This window comes from Procambarus clarkii, chromosome 18 (genome assembly GCF_040958095.1).
Source record: "Procambarus clarkii isolate CNS0578487 chromosome 18, FALCON_Pclarkii_2.0, whole genome shotgun sequence".
NCBI classification, from domain to species: domain Eukaryota; kingdom Metazoa; phylum Arthropoda; class Malacostraca; order Decapoda; family Cambaridae; genus Procambarus; species Procambarus clarkii.
The window spans coordinates 14,373,297-14,388,295 of NC_091167.1; the positions used below are offsets into that span (position 1 = coordinate 14,373,297).

The following is a 14,999-nucleotide window of genomic DNA, read 5'->3' on the forward strand; positions in this document are numbered from 1 at the left end:
TGGGCCTTGTTTAGGGCTATTGGGCCACTCCTTGTCTTTCGCTCCAGAAGTGTTACTGCGGCTGTGGTCCCGCCTTCGGCTGTTCATGAGGGGGTCCCGGGTTGCTTGAGCGGTTGTGCGGGAGTCTGAACTCCGATGTGCTGGTCTGCCCGCGGGGTCGGGTTTGGCTTCGGCATCTGTTTGGTTCCTTCGGAGACTCCCCTTCCTCCTCTTGCAATTGTTGGGTTCGTTCCTCTGGGGATCTTGTGTTGGTGCTGCGTCACCAGCTTCCTCTTTGGTTTTTTTTGGGGTTCCATGCCTTGGCATCTCCCCGAGCCTTCGCTCGATGTGTTCACTGACGGGTCATCTCTCGGCTGGCGCTTTGTGACCAGTGCTCACCAGGTCGGCCGGGGATGGTGGAGTCTGTCTGTCCGTTGGGTTCCCAGCACGGTTCGGGAGTTCGTGGCTGTCTGGTTTGGGCTTCGGAGGGTTTGGGTCACTCGGTGCTCTACCATTTCCGTTCCATTCGGACCGTTCTCTGGCGGTTCTTGCCGGTACCACAGGGTTTCTCTTAGGTGTTGACCTTTGGGGCTGGTTCCTTAGAGTGGCTTGTTTGCTGTATTCTTGGTGTTTGGCTAACCGTGAGATTCATATCCGGGGTGTGTCCTGCGTCCTGGTGGACAGCTGTCTCGGTTCATTCCTCTGTTCGCTGATTGGCCAGTCGCCGCCGACTCGTTTTGTTGGCTCTGCCGGACGTATGGACTCCTGGCCATGGACGTTCTTTGAGTCGGCGTGGTCTAGGCATCGCCCATTTTATGTGGCGCCCTTACCCGCCTGCGAGGCATTCACGTTGGATGCTTTTCAGCAGGACTGGTCGAGGTGGGGGTACCTGTTCCTCTTCTCCCGGTCCAGCTGTTGCTTCGAGTTCTGGCTCGGTTACAGTTCATTCCCACGAGAGCAGTCCTTATGGTTCCTTGGTGGCCGGCCCACCTTCTTTTCAGACGCTTCTTGATAGGTGTTCGAACCCAGGGCGTTTTCCCACGGCTCCGCCTCTTTCGGCAGGTCAGATCGGTCCTGTACGTGACTGGTTCGGCCTTCTCCTCGGCTCTTCGCGTCTGGTATTTTGACGCAGGTTTCACCATCTCCGTGGTGTTCAGGTGGCCTTGTTGACAGTGTCCCACCTGCGAGCTTTGTCTTGGTGACAATATGACATTCCTGGTGTTTCTATGCACTTTTGCTTGCTCTTTGTACGTTGTCTTCTCTTTTGCATTGGGTTGTCTTGTCCTTTCTTGGGTTTGCAGGACTACAGTTATTTGATGTTTTCTTACTGTTGCCTCGTTTTATGCGGCGCTGGCGGAGCCACTCCGGTTTGCATTCGGGGTGGACGTCATATCTGCCCCGTTTCGTACGCTTTCTCGTGTTTTGTTTCACCTCCGGCCTGCTCATGCGTCGCCTGCGCCGTCCTGGTCCTTGATCAGGGTGCCTTCTTATCTTCTCAGTTAGTGGTAGCCTCTTTGGTTCAGGTTTCTGCTCCTTGGTACTGGCGTTAGATTTGTACATGTGCAGCTTTTCTCCGTCCTGGTGACGGTTGAGACGGCTGGTTTCCGGATGGCTTCTTGGGTTATTGATTGGTTTGGCCAGGGGTGCGTCCTGTGTTGTCCGGTTGCGCTTTTTGCTGTTACCTGCGTACCGTGTTTGGGGATGCGCTTTGGTTGATCCGGTTCCCCTTGTTCCTTGTTTCAGGGCTCAGGTCTCCCAGGTCGTCCGCAGAGTTTTTCAGTCTTCCAGCCTGCGGTCTGTTTTTGCGCCCGTGCTGTTTGGACGTTTGCAGCTTTTGCTGCTGTGTTGGTGACGTCTAGGGGTTATTTCGGGCGCAGGGAATTGAGGGTCGCACAGGTTCTTGGCCGCCCATTCTTTATGCGCGTCTGCTCCTGTGCGTTCTTGTTGCCTTGGGTTGCAGGTTGCATCCTGTTGTCTCGGCTTCGCGTTGCGAAGTTTGTGGTTGCCGCCTTCCGGGTTAGCCCTTTCTTTTCCTTCTCTTTGGGTATGAAGCTCCAGGGAGCCATAGGGGCTCCCCACAGAAAACCAGCGTTAAATGTAATGAAATGCCATTTTCTGGGTGAGCCCCGGAGGCTCCCTGGCAACCCTCCCTCCCACCGGTTGGCGTTGGTTGAAGCTTAGCTTCCGAACTGAAGCTTGGCAGCCGGCGCTGTAGGTCCGGGGCTTCCCCCTCCCCCTCTCAGGGCGAGGAGGGCTGCGCGGACGATCGGCGCGGCAGTAAAGTGTGATGTTTGCTTGTTTCTTTGTTCCTTGGGATTGTAGGTAGTTTCTACCTCTCAGTTTGGTTTTTGTTTTAGTTTTTAACCATGTGGGGTTTGTTTTGTTATGCCTACCTTTCTGGGTGCCTGACCCCAGTCGATGGCTGATAAGGAAAACCCCAACCACAAGGGGTTTTCCAGTGCCATTGCTCCCTGAAACTTCTCTGAAGGGGCCAGGTTCTGGCGCTGGTCCCTGGTAGGTCTGAACTCCTTAGCTAATGTAACGGTCTAATATAATATACATTAGCCCGATAAGCTCCAGGGAGCCTCAGGGACTCACCCAGAAAATGGCGTTTCATTACATTCAATACTGGTTTTTTAGAATATCTGGAAAGGTTTGGAGTTCAAGTGACTTGTTGAAGAGCAATGCAATGGCAGGAGCTAAAAATCTGGTGTTTTTTTTGTAAATAAGAGTTGGTATCTCCTCAAGGGCACTAGACTTGGTTTTAAGGGAAAGGATTATGTTAGTAACATCAGTGGAATTAGTAGGCATTAGGTACAGAGACTGGATAGTTACCTGTAAGATAGTCCTGAATATTACTACTGGAAGATGGAATATCATTTGCAAGGGATGACCCAATGGAAGAGAAGAACCTATTGAACTCAAGAGCAGTGTCAGAGGCTGAAAGCAGACCATCATTATTTGATAGGAATATTGGTTTGTTATTTATAATCTTCTTTGATCCCAATATTTGAGAAATTGTGCTCCACGTTTTCTTAATATTGCCCTTTGTGGGGGTAAATTTATCTTTGTAGTATTTAATTTTGGCTCTCCTAATTATTTTAGATAGCAATTATGAGTAATTCTTTGAGAATTCTTTGGAGATGATTCCTAACCTATACTTCTTCTCAAGTTCATGTTTTTTATTAATGGATTTAAGTATCCCCTTTGTAAGCCAAGGATTGTTTAGCCTTTTAGCTGTGACTCGTTTCGTTAGCATAGGACAGTGGGTGTTATAAAGGCTAAGAGTTTTTTGAAGAAATGATTGCACTGCTAGGTTGATGTCCCCTATCTTCCCTAATTCGGATTCCCAGTTGATATTAGCAGCAGCAGCTATAAAATTGCCTATAGCAATTTCATTGTGCAGCCTAAAGCTTATCTCCCTTGTCTCTAGAGGTGGTTTGTTAATGTTGGTTAGGAGAAATGTGGGGTAATGGTCTGTAGTGCTATCGATGATTATCCCTGAAGTAAGTGGAGAGGTTATGTTGGTCCAGATGTGATCAAGAGCTGTGGCAGTACTGTCAGTGATTCTAGTAGGTCTAGTGATTACGGGTATGAGGAAGCAGGAATTCATACAGTTGAGGAAACTAGCAGTAGGAGAGTTATCAGGCTCGCAGAGGTCAACGTTAAAGTCGCCAGAAATAATTAAGTGGTTTTTGTTTAGTCGGTTCTCTAGTATAAGATTTCTAAGGCTTGTGTTAAATTCAGTCACATCAGTGTTAGGAACCCTGTAGACTGCTCCCACAGTCAAGACAGCATCGTTACCCGTGACTCTGAAGGAGGCAAATATATACTCTCCATAGGGGTCTCTAGATTTAATTACTTTTAAGCAAGTCAGTGCATGGTGATAGTAAAGAGAAGTACCACCACCTCATTGTATTGGACGACAGTTGTGAATGGCTGAGTAGTTTGGTATGTTGTAGAGTTGAGAAGTGTCCTCTTTTAACCACGTTTCAGTAAACACAATAAAAGAATTTGTTGTCAACTGTGTGAATCAGGGCATTAACATCATCAAAGTGCTTGCAAAGAGATCTTACATTCAAGTTAATTACAGAAACATTGTGATTACACGCTAAAACATTGTTTACATCATGTGCTGTGTAATATCTGCAATTTTGATCATTAAAGTGCTGATTGTCATAGATACTAGATAAGAGGTTAAGGTCTGGATCTATAATAGTTTGCATAAGATGGCTGTTTTACAGAAAAGCCAAAAAGACAATGATAAAAGAACTAGCTATGAAATATATATATATATATATATATATATATATATATATATATATATATATATATATATATATATATATATATATATATATATAAAACTATACACAAAAATGAGGTAGGTTGCTTAAAAGTACTTTCAGGTACACTGTAGGTAATTATTTGCACTAATCAAAATTGCACAGGCAAGGCAAAGAGCACAATGGAGCATTGGTGTTGCTAGGCAACCTGGGTTACAAAGAAAAAGTAGAATAAAAATTCTAAAGTAATATTAACTTAATGGTAATTTAAGTAATAAAAACTTAATGGAAACTTAGGAATGTAAAAAATGAACTAGAATAATTAATAACAATAGATGACCAAAAAAAGTAAAAAAGCAATTATGAAATCTATAAAATGAAAAGCTTACTTACTATACTATTATAAGTACACTATATTTGAATACTAAAGTTACATTAAAACAAAATGAGGTAGTTTAAATAGAGATACACTCAGGAACACTGGATAATGAAGTTTATACTAGAGGACACACGCAAAGCCAGTGTACTATGGAACATGGGAGTAAAAAGAAAAAAGACAAAGAAAAAAGACAATAATAAAGATGACAATTTTTTTTTTAATAAAGTTAAAATCTTTTGAGAGGAAAGGCAGAGCTAAAGTACACAATGGTAGTTAAATGAGATTATAATTTGAATTCTGGCTATACAGCAACTATCCCACAGTCACTGAGGAAAGAATTAAGGTGAGCTTCAGTGGTTATTGAATAGGTTTTTCCAGTGTCAGTCCTCCTAGCTATAATTTTACCATCTCGCACAAAACAGTGTTTAATTATAGGGGAATTTTTGCAGAAACCACGCAGTTTAAAAAGAGATTTTGCCTGAATCTGGTCAGACATTCATTCACATAAACAGTGGATTTACTAGCGACTGCAGATGTGATAAGATCAGACTTGCGGGAGCAGCTATCTAGTTTAACTCGAATTCGCCTGTTATTTGTACCAGATGATTTGGTACCCACTCTATAAGCTGATTTGATGTCATTTTTTTTGGATTGAATACCTTAACCTGACAAAGGTCGGATGCAAGTGATACAGCACCTATGAGCATGATACAGCGAGTGTATCCAGTTGTAGCTCTGAGCCCCACCCTTGCTATCTCCAATTTATATAGATGATACATAGATGAATCGTTTCCTGCTTCAGTGATGATGCATCTGATACAAGTAGCATAGATGAACAGTGTTAGCGGCTTCCATGGTGGTGTTTTCCATAGATATTTTCGAGATTCACCAATCTCTGTGGTGTAGTGGTAAGACACTCGCCTAGCGTTCCGCGAGCGCTTTGTCATGGGTTCGCATCCTGGCCGGGGAGGATTTACTGGGCGCAAATCCTTAACTGTAGCCTCTGTTTAACTCAACAGTAAAATGTGTACGTGGTTGTAAAAATGATTCTTTGCGGTGGGGATCGTATTCCAGGGACCTGCCCGAAACGCTACGCGTACTAGTGGCTGTACAAGAATGTAACAATTCTTGTATATATCTCAAAAAAAAAGAAAAAATGATTAGCTGAATCTCTTCTTGACTGACGGACACTCTTTGAGGCTGGCTGAATCTCTTCCTGTGTGAGACCTTACAAAGCGATCTTTTCAAGACTACCTTACAATTTGAGCTTTTCCTATAATCTTTTCAATACTACCTTATGCTTTACAAGCTTGGCTGCATACCACCTACAAGTACTAAAGCCAAGGGGGGTACGCAAGTGCGTTTATTTGCAAGCACACAGAACGATGAAACAGGAATGAAAATCTATCTGGAGCTGGTAACAGGTGCATAATAATCTATCTGATTATGACACACCTCCAAAGTACTGAGTGTGTAATACAGTGTGTTACTTTGTAAATAGTGTGTGAAACTGTACATATTGTAATTTTAGTGAATTTTTACCACGTAATATTGTGACAATAAACATTTATTGTGGACACATTACTGACACATGTATCACAGTTCCATGGAACATTATGAACGGTCTACTGTATACATATTGTAAAGGTCACAAATATGCATCATATACGATAAAAGAAACAAATAAAACCGCATTGGAAATGCATAGAAAAAATATTTGAAAATATATTTGTGGCAACACGCGGTGCTTGAATGGCCCGCGCGACCGTGTCTGGGAGCTTCACACACGGGCGACCAGGCCCTGATGACGTCACAGCGCACCTTGTCCACGTCCTCACAGCTGAAGTAAGTGGAATTTGGTAATTATTTTTACATAGACATGTTCAGGGAAGGTAATTTATCATTTACAAAGAAAAATTATTTTTTGGGAACACTTGATGTCATGCACACTGGGGGAATTTCACAATAAACACAGCTCATCAGTGGTTAAATGAGGACATTCATTTTGTATGACGTCCGTTTCACATGACGAACATGGCCCCGGAACGAATTAAATTCATTATTCGAGGTACCACTGTACTCCCAAATTCCAGTGGGGGTTTTCCTTGGGCCATTGCTCCCTGCATCTCTCTGAGGGTGCCATATTCTGGCTCGTGGTCCCCGGTAGGCAGGACTCAAATTCAACTGAAGCCCCCAGACTAATACAGCTAATATCAGTCTGATAACTCCAGGGAGCTTCCGAGGCTCACCCAGAAAATGGCGTTTCATTACATTCAATACTGGTTTTTTTAACCACTGCACTATGCACCTGATTTTGGCAAAAACTTCATAGTGCAATTGTCAAGGACATATTTTTGTGGTTTTTATAGATGTTCAGATAAAGTTAATGTCAAAATGTTTCCAAACTCAACCATATTCATTTCAAAACACAGTGATACAAAGAAAAAATTATTTTTTGGGAACACTTGATGTCATGCACACTGGGGGAATTTCACAATAAACACAGCTCATCAGTGGTTAAATGAGGACATTCATTTTGTATGACGTCCGTTTCACATGACGAACATGGCCCCGGAACGAATTAAATTCATTATTCGAGGTACCACTGTACTCCCAAATTCCAGTGGGGTTTTCCTTGGGCCATTGCTCCCTGCATCTCTCTGAGGGTGCCATATTCTGGCTCGTGGTCCCCGGTAGGCAGGACTCAAATCAACTGAAGCCCCCAGACTAATACAGCTAATATCAGTCTGATAACTCCAGGGAGCTTCCGAGGCTCACCCAGAAAATGGCGTTTCATTACATTCAATACTGGTTTTTTAACCACTGCACTATGCACCTGATTTTGGCAAAAACTTCATAGTGCAATTGGTCAAGGACATATTTTTGTGGTTTTTATAGATGTTCAGATAAAGTTAATGTCAAAATGTTTCCAAACTCAACCATATTCATTTCAAAACACAGTGATGAAAACATTAAAAAAAAATATATAGCCTAATTAAAAAAAAAAATAGCACAACTCTCAGTGCCTTATGGCACTCTGCAGAGTACAGTGGTTAGGGATATCACCAAAAGTATGACACTAAAGATTTATTAAATAGCAGAGCTACATTGAGGTTACCTTGAGGTGCTTCCAGGGCTTAGCGTCCCCGCGACCCGATTGCGACCAGGCCTCCTGGTTGCCAGACTGATCAACCAGGCTGTTGGACGCGGCTGCTCGCAGCCTGATGTATGAGTCACAGCCTGGTTGATCAGGTATCCTTTGGAGGTGCTTATCCAGTTCTCTCTTGAACACTGTGAGGGGTCTGCCAGTTATGCCCCTTATGTGTAGTGGAAGTGTGTTGAACAGTCTCGGGCCTCTGATGTTGATAGTTCTCTCTTGAACACTGTGAGGGGTCGGCCAATTATGCCCCTTATGTGTAGTGGAAGCGTGTTGAACAGTCTCGGGCCTCTAATGTTGATAGAGTTCTCTCTCAGAGTACCTGTTGCACGTCTGCTTTTCAACGGGGGTATTCTGCACATCCTGCCATGTCTTCTGGTCTCACGTGATGTTATTTCTGTGTGCAGGTTTGGGACCAGCCCCTCTAATATTTTCCATGTGTAAATTATTATGTACCTCTCCCGCCTGCGCTCAAGGGAGTACAGTTTTAGGCTCTTTAGTCGGTCCCAATAGTTTAGATGTTTTACTGAGTGGATTCTAGCAGTAAAGGATCTCTGCACGCTCTCCAGGTCAGCAATTTCTCCAGCTTTGAAAGGTGCTGTCATTGTAATTACCTAAGTGTAATTACCTAAGTGTAGTTTACAGGATGAGAGCTACGCTCGTGGTGTCCCGTCTTCCAGCACTCTTTGTCATATAACGCTTTGAAACTACTGACGGTCTTGGCCTCCACCACCTTCTCGCCTAACTTGTTCCAACCGTCTACCACTCTGTTTGCGAAAGTGAATTTTCTTATATTTCTTCGGCATCTGTGTTTAGCTAGTTTATATCTATGACCTCTTGTTCTTAACGTTCCAGGTCTCAAGAAATCTTCCCTATCGATTTTATCAATTCCTGTTACTATTTTGTATGTAGTGATCATATCACCTCTTTTTCTTCTGTCTTCTAGTTTTGGCATATTTAATGCCTCTAACCTCTCCTCGTAGCTCTTGCCCTTCAGTTCTGGAGCCACTTAGTAGCATGTCTTAGCACTTTTTCCAGTTTGTTGATGTGCTTCTTAAGATATGGGCACCACACAACTGCTGCATATTCTGGCTTTGGCCTAACAAAAGTCGTGAACAATTTCTTTAGTATATCGCCATCCATGTATTTAAAAGCAATTCTGAAGTTAGAAAGCGTGGCATAGGCTCCTCGCACAATATTCTTTATGTGGTCCTCAGGTGATAGTTTTCTATCTAGAACCACCCCTAGATCTCTTTCTTTATCAGACTTCTTTAAAGATTTCTCACATAATATATAGGTTGTGTGGGGTCTATGTTCTCCTATTCCACATTCCATAACATGGCATTTATTAACATTAAATTCCATTTGCCAAGTGGCGCTCCATGTACTTATTTTGTCCAGGTCTTCTTGAAGGGCATGACAATCATCTAAGTTTCTTATCCTTCCTATTATCTTAGCATCATCAGCAAACATGTTCATATAATTCTGTATACCAACTGGTAGATCATTTATGTAGACAATAAACATCACTGGTGCAAGAACTGAACCCTGTGGTACTCCACTTGTGACATTTCTCCAGTCCAATACATTGCCTCTGATCACAACCCTCATTTTTCTATCAGTCAGAAAATTTTTCATCCATGTTAGAAGCGTACCTATCACTCCTCCAATATTTTCCAGTTTCCAGAACAACCTCTTATGTGGAACTCTGTCGAAAGCCTTTTTTAGGTCCTGATAGATGCAGTCAAACCCAACCATCTCTTTCCTGTAATATCTCTGTGGCTCGATCATAGAAACTGAGTAAATTCGATACACAGGATCTTCCAGATCGAAAACCATACTGTCTGTCTGATATTATATCATTTCTCTCCAGGTGTTCTACCCATTTAGTTTTAATTATTTTTTCCAATATTTTGACTATTACACTTGTCAATGATACCGGTCTATAATTAAGGGGGTCTTCCCCTGCTTCCACTTTTGTAGATTGGAACTATGTTAGCCTTTTTCCACACATCGGCTACAACTCCTGTATACAGGGATGCCTGAAAAAATCAGTTGAAGAGGAATGGCTGAGCTCAGGTGCACATTCTCTCAGAACCCATGGTGAAACTCCATCTGGACCAACTGCTTTGTTCTTATTTAGCTCCTTGAGCATTTTTTCCACTTCGTCTCTAGACACCTCTATGTGCTCTATGTTGTTCTCTGGAATTCTTATTGTATCTGGTTCCCTGAAGATTTCATTTGTACAAACACACTTTGGAACTTTTCGTTTAATGTTTCACACATTACCTTTTCATTTTCCGTGAATCTATTTCCCATTTTCAACCTCTGAATATTATCCCTTTACCTGCAATTTGTTGTTTATGAATTTATAGAACAGACCTGGTTCTGTTTTACATTTGTCTGCAATCCTTTTCAAAATTTCTTTCTGCCTCTCTCCTCACTGCCGTGTAGTTGTTTCTCGCATCTTTGTATCGCTGGTATGTTTGGGGGTTCGGCCTCTTCCTGTATTGATTCCATTTTGTGTCTTTTGGTCTCTGGCCCTCTTGCACTTTTTGTTGAACCAATCCTGTTTCCTAGTTCTGCTTCTCTGTTTTGGTATAAATTTTTTTGTGCCTTTATCATATATTTCACAAAACCTGACATACATCTCATTCACTTCCTTGCTTAGCAACAAGTTTGTCCAATTATACTCACTAAAAATTTTTCTAAGGTTGCCATAATGTCCTCTCCTAAAGTCAGGTTTTTCATTTGCATCGACCGTCATATTTCTTCCTTTATTCCCAAAAAGACATGGTCACTTTTACCCAAGGGAGGAAGGTACTGAATGTCAAATATTTCTTCCTCCTTCCTGGTAAATATCAAATCTAGCATGGAGGGAACGTCCCCCTTCCCTCATCCTCGTAGCTTGTTTAACATGTTGATACAAGACTGTTTCCAGGATGAGGTCTACAAATTTACAGGTCCAGAAATCTTGTTTTAGCTTCACATGCTTCCCAGTCTATGGATTTCAAGTTGAAGTCGCCGACTATCAACAGTCGTGAACTATCGTTATCCGCTCTCGCTATGATCTCTCTCATTATTGTTATAAGACCTTCTCGTTTACTATCTAGCTCCTCCTTTGACCATGTGCTGCTTAGCGGTGGACTATATGCATTTATGTTCATTAGTTATCATCCTCATGGCAGATCTCTAGTGCTATTATGTCAATGTTATAAATAACAGTGTGTGGGCTATGGGGTACTGGTACTATTAAGGGGTAAGGGTAGTTAGAAGACAAGAGTATCAAATATGGGAGAGCTAAAAGGCCCGGCCCCCAAAATAAACTATCCACAGTAGTAATAACTTGCTACTAGACCATATATGTTAGTCTAAGGGTTGATCAATGCGCTCCCACACTGGAAGAAGAGATACTCTGTAATTCATGTACTTATTTATTAACCCCTTAACAACCCCCCCATATACACTCACACCAATAACAATAATAATAATAACTTTACCACACTATCTTACGTTAAAAGCCTTGGTTCACGTAGGCAGGATACAAGGTTTACACTAAACAAGCTAGGGTAAAGTACTACTGGATAAGCACTGAAGCTGGATGCAGCTTAGGGTAGTGAGACCATGTGGTACCCTAATACAAAACACAACACTTAGGGGTACCCAAAACACTGGCAAATACTAACCCCAGGTCTCACCAATATTTACTACCAGAGTAGGCACACTTAACACCATATAATACTTAACTTAAGGGTACAGGAACTTCAGGTAAGGGAAATAAGTAAGAGGAGAAGGGAGAAGAGTAGGGGTGCAGCCACAGAGTAGGTCTTATCCGCACGAACACCAGCCAGAGAAGAGAGAGCTCCTAGCGACCACCTGGCCTCCCTCATGTCGTGGTGCCGGAAGGAGCCTAATTGATCGTGCAGCTAAGCACATTAAAGATCTTCCCCTATGCAACGTATTGTTACTTTATGAATGATTAGAAAGTATTAGTAAGCAAAGTTGGTGCCTATGTTATTATTTAATAATCAACCCCCAGCTCAGTCTTTAAATGCTCTTTTAGAAACAATAATAGTCTTACGTCTGGCAGGGAAGATACAAACAATTGCCGTTCGAGTTGCACTCAACTTGTACTACTAGAAAGTTTAATAGCTCAATTTTGACCTCTGGTTTCCACTGGAGAACCCAGGGTCGTAACAGTCAACTTCTTGTGGATTGTGCAACAGTACTCCACTCTTAGAGAGCACAAGCGTTTTGAAAAGTATCATCATCGGTATAGCATCTCTAGTGTGAAAAGTTCTTGTTATCCAACAAGAGCTTGTTGCTGGATCTTGTTATCCAGCTATGGGCAGTGCAAGGACAGGGGGGCACTCTTATACCATTGATGATCCAGACGACACGTGCTCTGTGAACCCCTTGGGGCTGAGACCTGTCGTTTAACCTGTTGTGTTGTTAAAAGTGGAATGTAAATCTAGGGGAAAAAATTTAGGAGCTCATAGCATAAATTCGTCAGGATTTTGTTTGTACTCACCAATATGTGTAATCCTAATTCACTTGCTATCTTGATGATCGTTATTGATGGAGCATTGTTATATACATGAAAGAGGTAGTGGTGGATGTTGATGGTTTAGGGTTAACTGAAGTGGATATTAACCCTCAAACCGCTAGGTGGCCCAAATGGATTTAACACCCACAGGCACAACAACAAAAAAATTCCAAAAAATTCTTTTGTCTTGTAGAAGTGTTCATTTTTGTTCCCTGATCACGGAAAAAATAACAAAAAAATCGTAGGTGGCATACTTTAGCTGCAATAGGGTAGGGAAATGTAGCAAAAAAGGCAGACAGATCCTTCGCCAGACGAGGTCTACTCCGCTCGAGCTGTCAGGTGGCAGTTGCCACAAATATATTATTACCTAATTATTTCAATGTCTCTGATTTTTTCTTAGTTTTTTTTTGCATTTTTTTTGCAGTAATATTATTCAATACAGTGAATTGTGATATATTTATATATAATAAAATGTGTGAACCATCGCTGTACTCAAAATTATGGTGTGCATATTAGTGATTCAATTATTATGTTCATAAAACAATAAACAAATAGTTTTGCTGTTGTTACACTATTTACACAGGTAATGTATAAGTATTTGCATGTTTTGTTCACTATAACGAACCACTAAGTTGGTCTTGTGAGTCAAAAAGCAACGAGGAGTAACCGCCACACACCAGCCAGCCACTCGCTGCCACTCCCTCCCTCAGCAACACCTCACTCGCCCTCATTCTCCTCCCACAGTACTGTTTTTGCATTTTTTCACTATACACAAACGTTATATATAACTATTTACGTGTTTTGTTCACCATAACTGTACATCTAAGCTTGTATGGTGAGTAAAGACACGAAGACGTAGCTACTCACACAGTCAGCATGGTGGTGGCCGCCCTCAAGGCCAGACGCACTAATATTTCTCCTACAATAATATTGTTTGTGGTGTTATTACACTATATACACACATTATATATAAGTATCTACCTGTTTTATTCACCATACCTGTACAAATAAGCTGGTATGGTGCCCAAAGACCATAGAGGTCACCAGTAAACAACATGATAAGGCGTGCAGATGACGCTCCTCCCTCACCAAAATGGCGGCTCCCAACCTACTCCTATTGCTGTTATCACACACTATATACACGTTATATATAAGTATCTACATTTGTGTTCACCATAGCAAACCACTAAGCTGGTATGGTGAGTGCAGTCAATAAAAGGTGGCCACACACAGTCAGAAGACGACGCCACAACCCTCCCTCCCACAGCCTTACTCCTCCTTCCATGGAGCACAGCGCTAAATATCAGCACAATCCTGCTATTATCAGATTCCTGGTCAGTTTTATAACAGTCAGGGGTCATATCTTCTATAATACTATCATCGCTAACTATATAATAGCATGATCATATATATTATGGCATTTGTAGGCGATGCTGTGGTCAAAAGCTAAACAGCGGTGCTGTGAGCTCATGCTGTGTGCGCCAGCCTTGGTGGCTTGCTCAATACTGACTCTCTCACACCCAAGAATGTTGGCCTGGATTTTTTTTCTAGGTGGCATCTGGCAACTATCGGTCGTGGCTGCACTATAGCTGCCCCTATCCCAGGTGGAGAGTTTAAATTATAGCGCTAGACACGAAATCATATATATATGACATGCGCGGTTTCGGTTTTACCACAGAAAGCATATATATATATGATTTGCGCGGTTTAAGGGTTAATGGTGATGGGGTAACCTCAGATGTTGAAGTATTTGGGTCAGCATGTGATGAGTCAGGTGCAGGTGGTACACTTAACATGAAAGTCAACATATATTTGCATAAATAGTGTACAGCAAAGATAAAAAATTTAAAATAAAATAATGAATATACTGTTCTGCAGAGGGGACTAAAGAATACGAAAACCTGGCTGAGTTGTGTTGGCAAGATACGCCCCAATTGCTGCACTACACCACTGATAAAAGGTACAGTATACTCTTTCTGTGTTAAGTATGCTTCATTTAAAGCATGATGTCAGGATTTTCAGCCTTATTATATGCACATAAGTCAAATTTATTTACAAGGTTTCTGGCATTTGTGTAGAAACGCTGGTGGAGCCCCGTGTCTACCAGAAACTATCATCACTGATTGCACCTTTTCCTGTTTGTTGATGTGCTCCTTAAGATATGGGCACCATACAACCGCTGCATATTCCAGCTTTGGTCTAACAAAAGTCCTGAATAATTTCTTAAGTATTTCACCATCCATGTATTTAAAAGCAATTATGAAATTAGAAAGTGTAGCATCGGCTCCTCCCACTATGTTCTATATGTGGTCCTCAGGTGATAGTTTTCTATCTAGAACCACCCCTAGATCTTTCTTGATCAGAATTCATTACAGATTTCTCATATAAATTATAGGTTTTGTGGAGTCTGTTCTATTCCGTAACATGGCATTTATTTACATTAAATTCCATTTGCCAAGTGGTGCTCCATACGGCTATGACAATCATCATAGTTTCTTATCTTCCCTAGTATCTTAGCATCATCCGCAAACATGTTCATGTAATTCTGTAGTCCTTCCGATAGATCGTTTATGCAGACGATGAACATTACCAGTGCAAAAACTGAACCCGGTGATACTCCGCTTGTAACATTTCTCCATTGCAATACATTGC

At 42.0% G+C, this 14,999-nt stretch overlaps 1 pseudogene; it reads left to right on the top strand.

Annotated features, from left to right (window-relative positions):
- LOC138365954 (2-(3-amino-3-carboxypropyl)histidine synthase subunit 2-like) overlaps positions 1 to 14,999 on the top strand; it is a 107,367-nt pseudogene that overhangs the window by 84,039 nt on the left and 8,329 nt on the right.